The following is a 12,837-nucleotide window of genomic DNA, read 5'->3' as shown; positions in this document are numbered from 1 at the left end:
GTAATTCTTTTTTAAATGAAAAAGTACGAACTGAAATGGAAATGACTTTCTTCCAAAACACTTTAAAGACACATATTATCATGTGGAATCTCATTTGGAATGAATCAGAGTACAGTAAATCTCAAAATATCCACGGAGCAGCCTGCTGTGGTTTCCTAAACAGGAAAATGACTTCAGCAGGACGGCCTTTCCCCCCAGATCCACAGCAGGCAGCTCTCCGTGCTGTTCTGAAAACATTTTCATTCTTCCCCAAGTACCATGTTTCTTGGAATTGTTCGCCGGAAACTAGTAGTGTTCCGAGTAATTCCAACCGCAAGTGACTTTGTTACAGTGCTCAGCAGCAGCATAAAGAGGGCCGGAGCACAGTTTATGACAGCATTAGTCACATTTGCACATAGTAACCCCCACGCAAAGATGTATGTTTCTCTTCCACTGTGTTCACTGGGTGGGTGGAACGGGTTGTGACAGCAAACAAGATAAATCAGTAAAACGTGTTAAAACGTGTTGGAGAGGATCAAGTGCTAAAGGAAAAAAATTAGGGGGGGACAGGATGCTGAGCACGCTGGGGTGGGGGAAGGGAGGCCACTGAGATGATAGATCAGTGATCAGGGAAGGCGTCACTGAGGAGGTGACATTTGAGTAAAGATCTCTGTAGTATGTGAGTCATATGGACATCTGGGGAAGAACATTCCAGCTGAAGGGGAGAGTGTGTGCAAAGGCCCTGGGGCAGGAGTGCACCTGAGGAACAAATGGGCTTGGCCGGAATGCAGTGAATGAGAGAGAGAGTATTTGGGGATGAGGACAGAGAGGGAACACATCCCAAAAGGCCTCACGGTGAGCATTTGCGCTTTTACTCTGAGTGATGCGGGAAGCCACTGGAGGGTTTGGAGCTGAGAATGACATGATCGGAATTGTCTCTTAGCACCTGAAGCAGAGAGAGCGGCTGAGAGGCTCAACTGAACCAGAGAAGGAAGCTCAAAAATTCTTCTGCAGACAGGAAAGACTGTTCCCCGTGTTTCCATTCAGGTCAGGTCTCCCCAGACAAGCAAAAGTAACGCACAGCCATTGTTTAGATAACTGAGCCCTTGGGGATTAAATGGGTGATGGTATTTTTAGAAGCTCACGTTTTTACAAAATGCCCTGCTGCTGCTTTCTTGTTGCCTCTTCTAGAGCACACGGTGGAGAAAGATAAGGAAGCAGAGCCCTCCAAGTCTAGCCCTGGATTCGGAGGCCTTGCGTCCAGGCGTGGTCTCCCTCTGACCTTGTCGTAACCCAGGGCGGATTACTTAATCTTTCTGAGCTTTGGTTTCCTCAGTGGAGAGCAGAATTGGCAATTACTTTATGGAACTACCATGTCAATTAATAACATGTTAATCATCTGATGGTCATAAAACACTCTGAGTGTCTTTGAAATCGGCATGACATAGAACTGTGTTGGTGACCAATTAGTGTTGTTATTATAAGAAACACATGGCATTTTAGCACCCAAACGGTTCACAGACAGGAAAAGCTGAGGGCGATCAGGAGGAGACTGCTGTGTATCTGGAAAGAGATGAGAGGGAGGGAGAATGACATTTAATTCCTGTATGTGACCAGGGATTTTGCAATGCTGCTTATACAGACGTGGACCCGTGAGGAGGATGAGGGAAAAAGAGAGTGTGTCTTAAAGGACATCAATTTACGGCACTCGGTACAGGTGACACCTTCCTCCCTTCTTAATGCTTCGTTGTTGCGTGTGACGAGGGTACCGTGTATTTTTGAGCAGTGTGTTCAAAGGGCCAGCAAGCCTGACCTCTGTCACATATGCCAAGGATGATTGTAGGCATACTGGAATATGTGCTAATTATTTTCCTCATTACACATTAATTTCTCGAACGAAACCGTAAAATCTCATATAATTTGCCACAACTTCTGATGAATAATGAGGTGGACCATGGTAGGTCTGTTTTTTTCTGTCTTCGTTTCTTTCTTTCTCTCTTTCTTTTTCCTTTTTTCTCTTTTTCTTCTTTCTTTCCTTCCCTCCTTCCCTCCTTCCCCTTCTTCCATTCTTTCTTTCTTTCTTCCAATTCAGAAAGCCTTTACTCTGTTTTGTTATCTTTTAGAGCAAGATGATCTGTCCAAAGAATCTGGAGGATTACCTCTACTGTTCCCAGCTGATTTTGTCTGCCCTGTTTCTGTGAGACGGTAGCTCTTCCTTAAAGACACAGGGTAAGTGGTCTATGAGGAGGGCACTAAAGGACTTCTCAATTGGGGTCAAGACGTCTGTTGCCCTGACAGCACCCCTTAACTGCTTAGTCTATTCATTCAGCAGATACTTTTTGGTAATATACTGTGGTGGGTGCCGTAGGGCATGAAAAAGATAAGTGAGACACGGTCCTTGTGGCCAATGAGCTTAGGATCTAACAAGGAAATCACTATCAAGTCAGGCAGTTTGTGATGTGTGTCACAAGCAGTCGGGTGGGGAGAACCCCTCTGGCTCCGAGCGTCAGGGACACTTTTTGGAGGAGCTGATGTCTGAGCAGGCAGCGGGCAGTGCGTTCGAGTTGAAGGGAGAAAGAAGCCAAGTGACGGTTGGGTACCACTTCTCCCACAGGGGTGCACCTGCCAGGTGGGACTTCATGGGCACAGAGGAGCCAAGAGGAGGATATTCCAGGCCAAGACCCTGGCCTGAAACCCGAAGGGTGTGTTACGGAGGGGTGGCCGTCAGAGAGCCTGGAGCCAGGGAGTTCCAGGAGAAAAACCTGGCTTGAAAATGGTGACACAGATTAGGGAAGTTTAGAGATGGAATCTCAACCCTGGAATTATCAGCAACTCAAACCACCTGCGACGGGGAGCCCAGCCCGCGGCCAGGTGGGCCCGGGAGCCCTCTAGGTGTGCGATTAAGGAAGCACAGTGTTTCCCAACTCCTCATCCGCTCCGAGCCTCTAATCTCCGTGAACGTGATCAGATGTCTGGCTCCTGCTGTTTGGATTTCTGTCCACGGGTTGTCTGTGTCAGCCTGGAAGTGAACGTTCATGCAGCTTTGGCGGAGAATAAAGGTCATGTACATACGTGCTCGTTGCTAAATGGGCTGTAATTATATTCACAACTCCGGGCTCCATGACTCACCTCTGCCCCTATTAACTCCACCCAATGAACTGCTTCTTTCATTCGAATATGAAGTCACTTCATCCACTTTACTTTTTCAATCTTGGCAGAGATTTAATGATTTTTTTTCTTTTTTTTGAAAGGAATCCAAAAGTTTGGATGCCACACTCTCATGAGTGCCTCCAAGGACTCCTAGGCAGACACGGCCGTTCCCCAGACATGAGCTGGTCCTCTGAGACCCAGGATCTCCTCCACTTCGCCCCTGGAGGTGAGGAGAAGGGCAAGGTGCCCTTAGCAGTATGGTTGCCCCACTGAACTTCACCCAAAGATCAAAAAGCATAGTGGAGATTTGGGCTCCTTAATCTAAGTTGATTTAAACGCCAGGCCAGAGGGGAGAAGTGAAGCAAACATGAACGTAACATCCTGCTTTCAGGATGAAGCCTCAGAGAGAGGCGGCTCACAGGAAAGGGCTATAAATCAGAAGGGGCGGGCAGCTCCTCTGGGGTCAGCCCAAGTGACATTTTCCACAGGGGAGGGAGCTGAAGTGGAGGTGGCAAGAAAACGTCAGAATCCCTTCAAATTCCTTGTAAACACTTGTCTCCCCAGGTACTTGTGGAGTGTTTACTATGGTTAGAAGATTGTTTTCAGCATGAAGGAGACACAGTCTCTGCTCTGTACACACGACGCCCTCATTTATTTTCATACAATAGTTTCTAACGTAATTCCAAGGGTTTGCTGAGGAGTATTTAGAATGCTTTATTGATGCACAATGCAGTCTTCACAAATACCAGATTTGAAACTGGTATCCTCGGTGATGACACTGAAAATATTTCTCTTTGACACAGCATTATAAAATGACTATAACTCAATAAAAAAAAGGTAAAAAATAAAAACAAAAAAATTAGATTAAAAAAAAAGTACTTCTGAGTAATCACGACTTTTAAAATAATTTAAACCACGAAGTGCTACCAGCATAAGGTAACGATTCCCGTTTGGTTTAAGATTCACATTGGCTAAACATTCACGGGGTGCCCACCCCAGACTTTCCCAGATCTTACCTTATTCAGGGACCACGGACACCTTGTGAGATAGTTTTATCACCCCCATTTTAGAGAGGAGGAAACTGAGGCTCAGAGAGGTTGCATAAGTTCCCTAACCTCATACTAGTAAACAACAGAAAAAGAACTGAAACCCAGGTGTTCAGGTTGTAAATTCTCTGCGCTCCCACTCAACCACAGCCATCCCAGAAGAAAAAGCACTGAGAACAGATTCATCTCTAGGCTGATGGAAAAAATTCACCTATACCCTAAAGTGAAGGGAATTTAAAATCCTCTTGAGGAATAGGCTTCCGAGCTGAGGGCCGTTTGGTATCAGGATCCGGTCTCACCCATGTTCCCATTTCGGGGGTTAATATTCAATGAGGCTATCACGTGGAAATCTAACAAGCAAACCCAAGCGAGATTTTTCAGGCCAAATCGTAAAACCCATAATGTTTACATGGTCTAGATAAATCTTTATTGTTTATGTATATTTCAGTTTCCTAACTACTGGTAGTAAAAACTGCCCTTATATAAACATGAAAAAAAATTCTCAACAATATTTTTGTTATCTGCCTTCGCTGTCTCTAAGCTTTCCCGGCTGTTAAATAATATGTCGTCTTTGCTCCCTCTGTCTTTCCTCGCTTGTTCCTGAAATTGGACACCAGTCTAAGGTTGCTCTGAAGTTAATGATTAAAGTCTTCTCCGTGTGGTCATGATTCATCATTTCTTGGGCGCCCTCTTGGGTCATCCATTAGTTTCCAGTTCTGAAAAAGCATTGTGTAGATTCTCGAACAGCATGATATAGACTCTGATCTCTTGAGAATCCCACCTGTTGCTGATGGTTTGGTTTTTTTAATTGAAGTACAGTCAGTTACAATGTGTCAGTTTCTGGTGTACAGCGCAGTGTCCCGGTCATGAGTATGTATACATGTATTCATTTTCATATTCTTTTTCATGAAAGGTTATTACAAGATATTGGATACAGTTCCTTATGCTATACAGAAGAAATTCTTTAAAATCTATTTTTATATACAGTGGTTAACATTTGCAAATCTCAAACTCCCAAATTTATCCCTTCCCACCCTCTTCCCCCAAGTAACGACAAGATTGCTTACTATGTCTGTGAGTCTATTTCTGTTTTGTAGATGAGTTCATTAGTGTCCTCTTTTTCCTTTTCTTTTGTTTTAGATTCCACATATAAGTGATATCATATGATATTTTTCTTTCTCTTTCTGGCTTACTTCACTTAGAATGACAATCTCCAGGTCCATCCATGTTGCTGCAAATGGCATTATTTTATTATTTTTTATGGCTGAATAGTATTCCATTGTATAAATATACCACAACTTCTTCATCCAGTCATCTGTCAATGGACATTTAGGTTGTTTCCATGTCTTGGCTATTGTAAATAGTGCTGCTATGAATGTTGGGGTGCATGTATCTTTTCAAATCAGAGTCCCCTCTGGATATAGGCCCAGGAGTGGGATTGCTGGATCATATAGGACGTCTATTTTTAGTTTTTTGAGGAATCTCCATGCTGTTTTCCATAGTGGCTGCACCAAATTACATTCCCACCAACAGTGTAGCAGGGCTCCCTTTTCTCACACCCTCTCCAGCACTTACCATTTGTGGATTTTTAAATGGTGGCCATTCTGATGGTTTTTCATCTAATGAACCGTCCTGTTGGTCTCCACTTTTGGACATCTCCCCTCCTCACTGGTAGTCATGACCGTCAAAGCCACTTCCTCATTTACCACGTTGTTGTTGAACCAGGGTCTTACTTCCAGGGAACTACCTTCTGAAGGAAGATTCAGAAATATACAGATTTCCACTGAAAGAAATTTCTGTTATTTTATCCAATGCCTCTTTTCAAATAAGTTTTTCTGAACCTAATTCTTTGTATCTTCCAGACTCTTATGATTCATTCAAAAGCAATCCAGAGCCAAATCCACCTTTTAAACAAATATTTCTAAGCAGTGTTCTGTAAAAGCTGACCTATTTTAGTGTCACCAAGAGGTTATTTCAGGTCGGTGAATAAGAATATGTAAATGAACAGCAGAGTCTATGTTTGTTGATTTTTTAAACAAGAACTCAGATTTGGGGCGATTTTAAGTTTTTCTTCGGTGATTCATACTCGGTTTTGCAATTTGAAAGCAGCTTATGAGTCACTCCGTTTATGAATCTGTTGTCACTTCCTTAGAAAAGAGTTCCCTTTCCTTGTGGCTTTTTAAAGCTTCATTCAGTTTTCTGAAAGCTGTCGATTTAACGCCAACTGTCCTGCTGCTTGAAGAAATTTCACCTTTATTAGCAGGTATGAAGGCTCAGGGACGAGTGGTGAATATTACCTGAAACATCCCTGTTCTGGGCTCATAAGTCACAGTCAAATGGATAGTTGTTTTGGGGGAGAAAAAAAAAAACCTTATAAAAATACCAGTCCTGGTTTTCCAGGTTCTAAACATGAATTCTCTGTTTTCAGTTATCTTGTTTCTGCCTCTCCATGCCATAAATTCTGGCCACACATAGAGCCCTGGGTCCTATGCCCTTTCGCTAGAATGAAAGACACAGCTTTAACTGAAATTCTTCCAGGAAAGGAAAAACCCCAAATTACCCTCGGCTAGGCAAGGGATGACAAGGCCCTTGAGGAAAGAAAATAAGCCTGCTTTCAGGCCCAGACAGATCATTTACAGTATTTTTTGGATTCCCTTTTTGATCAGGAAATCAGATCAACACCCTTATAGGGAAAGGTTCACTTGGTCACAGGTGGGGCACTTTAGTTAAAGTGTCTACTTCTTAGTCCATATTAGGCAACAGGAACTGCCTGAAAGGCATTTATTTTTCATTCTGTGTCATTCGACCATAAATGACTCAGTTCTGATATTATTTACCAAGCTCCACGGAACTCCAGAGAGAGGAAGCAGCACACACGTAACTCAGGGCTAATGTGACACTCGCAGCGAGGAAGGCCGTGAGCGAGCCGTCAAGGGGCTACTTCTTCCTGAAGATCACATTAACTGAGCAGCTGACTCACGTCCCAGCGACTTGACTGAGTCCTCAAAATGCTTCATTTCCAAAGGAACATAGGCTTAATCTAATTTTGCTGTCACCCCTGGCAAAGCTTTCTGAAGTTTAAGGGGGATTTTTTTAAAAGTCACATTTGAAACCACATGGGATTAGAGAAACTGAAATGATTTAGTAGCAGCAAAAAAAAAAAAAAAAAGCAAAAATATTAAGCATGAATCCAGCATTTGGAATGTCACAAGAGCGTCTGATGATTACTTTTTAAAAGTAGACTTTATTTGTTACATGAGTTTTAGGTTCACAGTAGAATTGAGCAGAAAGTACAGAAAGTCCATATGCCCCCTGCCCTCCTCACATGTACAGCCTCCTCCACTATCAGCATCCCCCACCCGAGTGGTACCTTTGCTACAATCGATGAACCCACACTGACAAATCTTAATCACCCAAAGTCCATAGTTTACACTAGAGTTCACTCTTGGTGGTGTACACTCTGTGGGTTTGGACAAATGTACAAAGACACATATTCACCGTTTTAGTAGACCACAGAGTAGTTTTTCTGCCCTAAAAACTTCTGTGCTCTGCCTATTCAGAGATCGTATAATTATTTTATTGTTTTAGTTTTTTACCTTTGATGAAGTTCAACTTACCTTTTTTCTTTTCCCCCTCAACGGAGGTACTGGGGATTGAACCCAGGACCTCATGCATGGTTAAACATGTGCTCTACCACTGAGCTACACCCCTCCCAAGCTTTAGTTTTAAATTTAATGATCTAAATGGGTTAAAATTCAAAAATTTTTTAAAGCACAAGAACCAAGGGTTTAACTCAAATGTAGTGGTTGTTAAAAAATCATTAGTATTTTTACTAAAAGTAGATAATATTAAGTGTTAAATGTCAACATTCATATTAAGATTTTGTTACTTCAGACATGTGTCTGAAATTTACCTTTGCAGTAGCCATGAAAAAAAATCTCTTGGATTGGATTACTGTATTTTTATTTTGATTCTTATATTGTGGTTGGCTTTATTCCTTTAATAACTATGTAAGTTTAAAAGCTAAAGCTCTAAACTGTTCTTAGAAACAATGAACAGTACATATATGTAAATTTTAAAACGGTTTTATCTCTCAATGAGTTGCTTTTCCAGGATAAAGTTTGTTTATCACCCCCCCACCCCCGCCAATGTTAATCACATCTAAAAAAAAACTCTTGGCTAAATAAATTAAAGAGTTTAAGTGTCTGAGAAGCTTTCAGCCAAGGGACAGCACCAACTACTACCAATCCCCTGCCACTGGAACTTAGCTAAAATTAAGTAAACAAACAACAGTAACAAAGGACAGAAAAATCTCTGGAAAATCTCTAAATATTAGAAAAATAAAATTTCTAAATTATACACATTTCTAAATAACCCATGAGTCAAAGAAACAATCATAAGGGGAATTAGAAAATATTTTGAAGTAAATGAAAATGAAAACACAAATAAATCAAAATTTGTGTCATGAGGCTAAAGCAGCGCTCAGTGGGAAGCTTATAGCATTAAACGCATATGTTAGGAAAAAAAAGAAGTGTCTAAAATTAATGATCTAAGCTTCCACCTTAAGAGACTAGAAAAAGAAGAGCAAATTAAACCAAACATAAGCATCAGTAAAGAGTAGAGTGGAAACTAAATGAAACAGAAAATAATGTATATTAAATAAAAATAAATAAAATATTAAAATATACATAAATATACTAAAATAATATACAATATAAAGTGTATAACATTAAAATAATACAAAATAATAACATAATAGAGAGAAATCAATGGAGGTAATAGCTAGTTCTTTGAAAAGATGAATAAAGTCGATAAACCTCTGGACAAAATGATCAAGATAAAAAGTGGGGGGAAAAAATTCCCAATAGCAGGAATTAGTGTAAGAAGGGCGTCACCATGGGTCCCACAGACAACAAAGGGATTATGAGGGAGTACTTTGAACAATGCAATGCCAATACTTTTGATAACTTAAATGAAACATACAAATGACTGAAACTGACTCAAGAAGAAATAGAAAATCTTATATCTACTAAAGAAATTCAATTTGTAATTTTAAAACTTCTGACAAAGAAGACACTGGGCTCAGATGACTTCATCGGAGAATTCTATCAAATATTTAAGAAAGAAATAATGTCCATCCTACACAAGCTTTTGGAAAATAGAAGTAACATTGTCCAACTCATTTCATGAGGCTAGGATGGCCCTGGTACTTAAACCAGACAAAATTATTACAAATAAAACTATAGACCAATGTTCCTGATTAACATAAAGGCAAAATCTTTAACAACACATTAACAAATCTCTCTTTCAATGTATATAAGTATATACTGAGAGAAAGAGAGAGACAGAAAAGATAATATAGAGAGAGGATGTATACCAAATGGGCTTTATTCCAGAAATTCAAGATTAGTTTAATTTTCAAAATCAACTAATATGACTCAGAGGATAAAGGAGAAAAGGATGTGATATCTATGTCGGTGGTCCCCAAACCACACGAAGACTCATGGGGTTCACATATAGTCATATTCATGGCCAAGACTCATTGCAGCCAAAATATATAAACCAAAACCAGCAATGAGGTGAAATCTGGAAGAAATCAGGCCAAACCCAAAGTCCTCTCCCTGTGCTTAATTCCCACAGCACTGTGTTGTCACAACACACAGGAAATGCTCTTTACCAGAGAAGCTCAGTAGAGACTCTGCCCAGGGTTTTTCTTGGCAGGCTGATCACATGGGCAATCTGCTGGGCACATACCAAAATTCCAGACTTCCAGAACAAAAGCAGGTGTTCAGCAAAACCACATTGCTTGTACAAACAGTTTAGGCACAATGAGCCACTCATCAGTTCTGGGAATGGTGGGAAACCTCCCAAAACCTACATTCCCAGATGCAGCCAAAGGCCAACCTAGCAAGTAGGCCTTTCAAAGAACCACAGACAGTCTCAGGCCTGCCATGGTAACTCTCATCTGCATGGTATCTCTAAAGATGTACCCCCTACACACACTAGGGAAATCTTGACAAAATTTAGTGCCTATTTATAACTGTTGGCCAATTGGGAATGGAAAGGCCTCAGTGTAATAAAGAACATCTACAAAAAACCTTTTTTTTCCTGAGATTGGGAAAAAGACAGGGATGTCCACTCTCACTTTTCCTCTTCAACACTGTACTAGAGATGCTGGTCTGTGCAATAAAGCAAGAAAAAGAAATTAAAAGTATACATATTGGGAAGATGTAGACTACTTTTATTCATGGACAGTACAATCTTGCACATAGAAAATCTTGAGGAATATACAGAAATGTTATTAGATATAACTGAGTTTAGTACAGTTATAGGATACTAAGTCAATATACAAAAATCAATTGGATTTCTATATACTAACAATATACAATTAAAAATTCAAGTAAAAATACCATTTATGATAGATTCTGAAATTATGAAGTACTCAGGGATCATCTTAACAAAATATGTATGAGACTTATACACAGAAAATTCCAAAAATTGCCAAGAGCAATTTTAAAAATATAAATAAATGGGTAGGTAGACCATGTGCATGCATGGGAAACTCAATTTAAAAAAAAATGTAATTTTAAAAATGTAGAGATTCATTGTAATCCTAACTAAAATTCCAGCAGGCTTTTTGTAGAAGTTGGCAAACTGATCCTAAATTTATATGGAGATGCAAAGAACCTGAAATAGCCAAAAATATTTTGAAAGTGAGGAACAAAGTTGGGAGACTCACATTATCTTTTCAGGATGCAATATTCAGCTACAGTAATCAAGACGTTGTGGTATTGGTGTAAAGGTAGACATATAGATTGATGAAAGAGTATAGCGTACTAAAAATAGACACATGTATATTCAGTCAATTGGTTTGTGACAAAGTGGCCAGGATAATTCAGTTGGGAGAAAAGAGGATCTTTTCAGCACATTGTGCAGGAAAAACTGGATGTCCACATGGAAAATAAGAAACTTGATGTTTATCTAGCATCCTACACAAAATTAACTTGAAATGGATCACATTCCTTCACATAAAACGTGAGGATGAATATATAGGAGAAAAATCTTTGAAACCTTGGAATAGGCAAAAATTTCTTCACTAGGACACAAAACCAAAAGCCGCAAAAGACGTTTTAAATGGACTCCATCAGCATTAAAAACTTTTGCTCTTGGTAAAGACACTGTTAAGAAAATTAAAAAGGAAGTCACAGACTCGGAGAGTATTTGCAATACAATAGGCACAAGAAAAGATGCTTGGCATCATGGAGACACACACACCCCTTGGAGTGGGCTAAAATTTAAGAACATGACAATACCAGTTTTGATGAGAAGGTGGAATACTTGGAACTCTCATGCATTGCTAGTACAACTACTTTGGAAAACAGCTTGGCAGTTTCTTATAAAGTTATATATATGAATCAGTTCCACTCCTGGTTACTTATCCAAGGTAAATGAAAACATAGGTCTATACAAAGACTTGTTCATACACAAATGTTCACAGCATAGTTATTAATAATAATTGCCAAAGAACCAGAAGCAACCAAAATGTCCATCCATGGGTGAACGGATGAATAGTGATATATCTACACAATGAAATACTATTTTGCAATCCAAAGGAACAAATTAGTGACTCACATGGATGAATTTTTAAAAACGAGCTAGATGAAGGAAGACAGACATAAAAGAATACCTATGGTCTGATTCTATTCATATGAAAGGCTGGGAAGGACAAATAGAATCTAAAAAGCAGATCTCCGGTTAACGTGGGCCAGGTGTGGCCAGTCCAGATTTACTGGGAAGGGACACAAGGAAAACTTTTATTGTGATGGAAATGTTCTATGTATTAGGTGTGATGGTGGGTCCATGGGTGTACATGTACATTTGTCAACACTCATCAAATTGTACATTTCAAGTGTATGTATTTTATTTTATGTAAATTCTTTCTTAGTGAAGTTGAGTTTCAGTCTCCAGAACTCTTTTCATCTTGCAAAACGGAGACTCTACACCTTTAAACAACAGCACCTCGCTTCCCCTCCTCCACCCTCTAGCAGCCACCATTCTACTTTCTGTCTCTATGAATTGGACTAGTCTAGGTACCTCCTGTAAGTGGAATTATAAGCTATTCGTCTTTCTGTAATTGGTTTATTTCACTTAGCATAATGTCCCCAAGTTTCATACATTCATATAGACTTTTTGAAGGGCCATGAACGTGGCTTCCTATAGCACACAAAACCTCTGCCATATTGTCCTGGGTCTCATTGCACACTTCCCAGTGTCTGCATTGACAGCACTCTTTGTGGTGCTGGCTGTCACTCCTGTCATTTCTTGGGATCACCATTACAACGCTTGCTTTACCATCGCTGTCTTGTAGTGGTGATATTTCCTTGTCCCCCCAGGGTTTAAAGCTGGCTACAAAATAGTGAAACCCACGGCTTGGGAAGAAAGAACATATTCAGTGAAGAGAATTCTCATTAGGCAGAAAGGGGAAACAGAAGCCCTTTTATTAAGGGAAAAGTCAAAAGGGAGGAGACCAGATGTAGGACATTGCCTGAGACCCTCAAGAACACAATGACCCTCACTTCCTGTGTCCAGTTGGTCTGTTTTTTTCTGACACACTTCGGCACGCTTGAAGTCACAGCTTGACATGCGTCTAAGACACATGTTC

General features: G+C 40.1%; 1 long non-coding RNA gene across 1 annotated transcript; it reads left to right on the top strand.

Annotated features, from left to right (window-relative positions):
• The first annotated feature begins 2,109 nt into the window (after positions 1-2,109).
• On the top strand, positions 2,110-3,993 carry LOC140700993 (uncharacterized). The gene is made up of 3 exons (XR_012079765.1): positions 2,110-2,208; positions 3,231-3,355; positions 3,694-3,993. It is a non-coding gene; the product is annotated as an uncharacterized lncRNA (long non-coding RNA).
• The last annotated feature ends 8,844 nt before the right edge of the window (positions 3,994-12,837 follow it).

The sequence above is a fragment of the Vicugna pacos genome, chromosome 13 (genome assembly GCF_048564905.1).
Source record: "Vicugna pacos chromosome 13, VicPac4, whole genome shotgun sequence".
NCBI classification, from domain to species: Eukaryota; Metazoa; Chordata; class Mammalia; order Artiodactyla; family Camelidae; genus Vicugna; species Vicugna pacos.
This window is presented reverse-complemented; position numbering and strand designations above follow the sequence as displayed.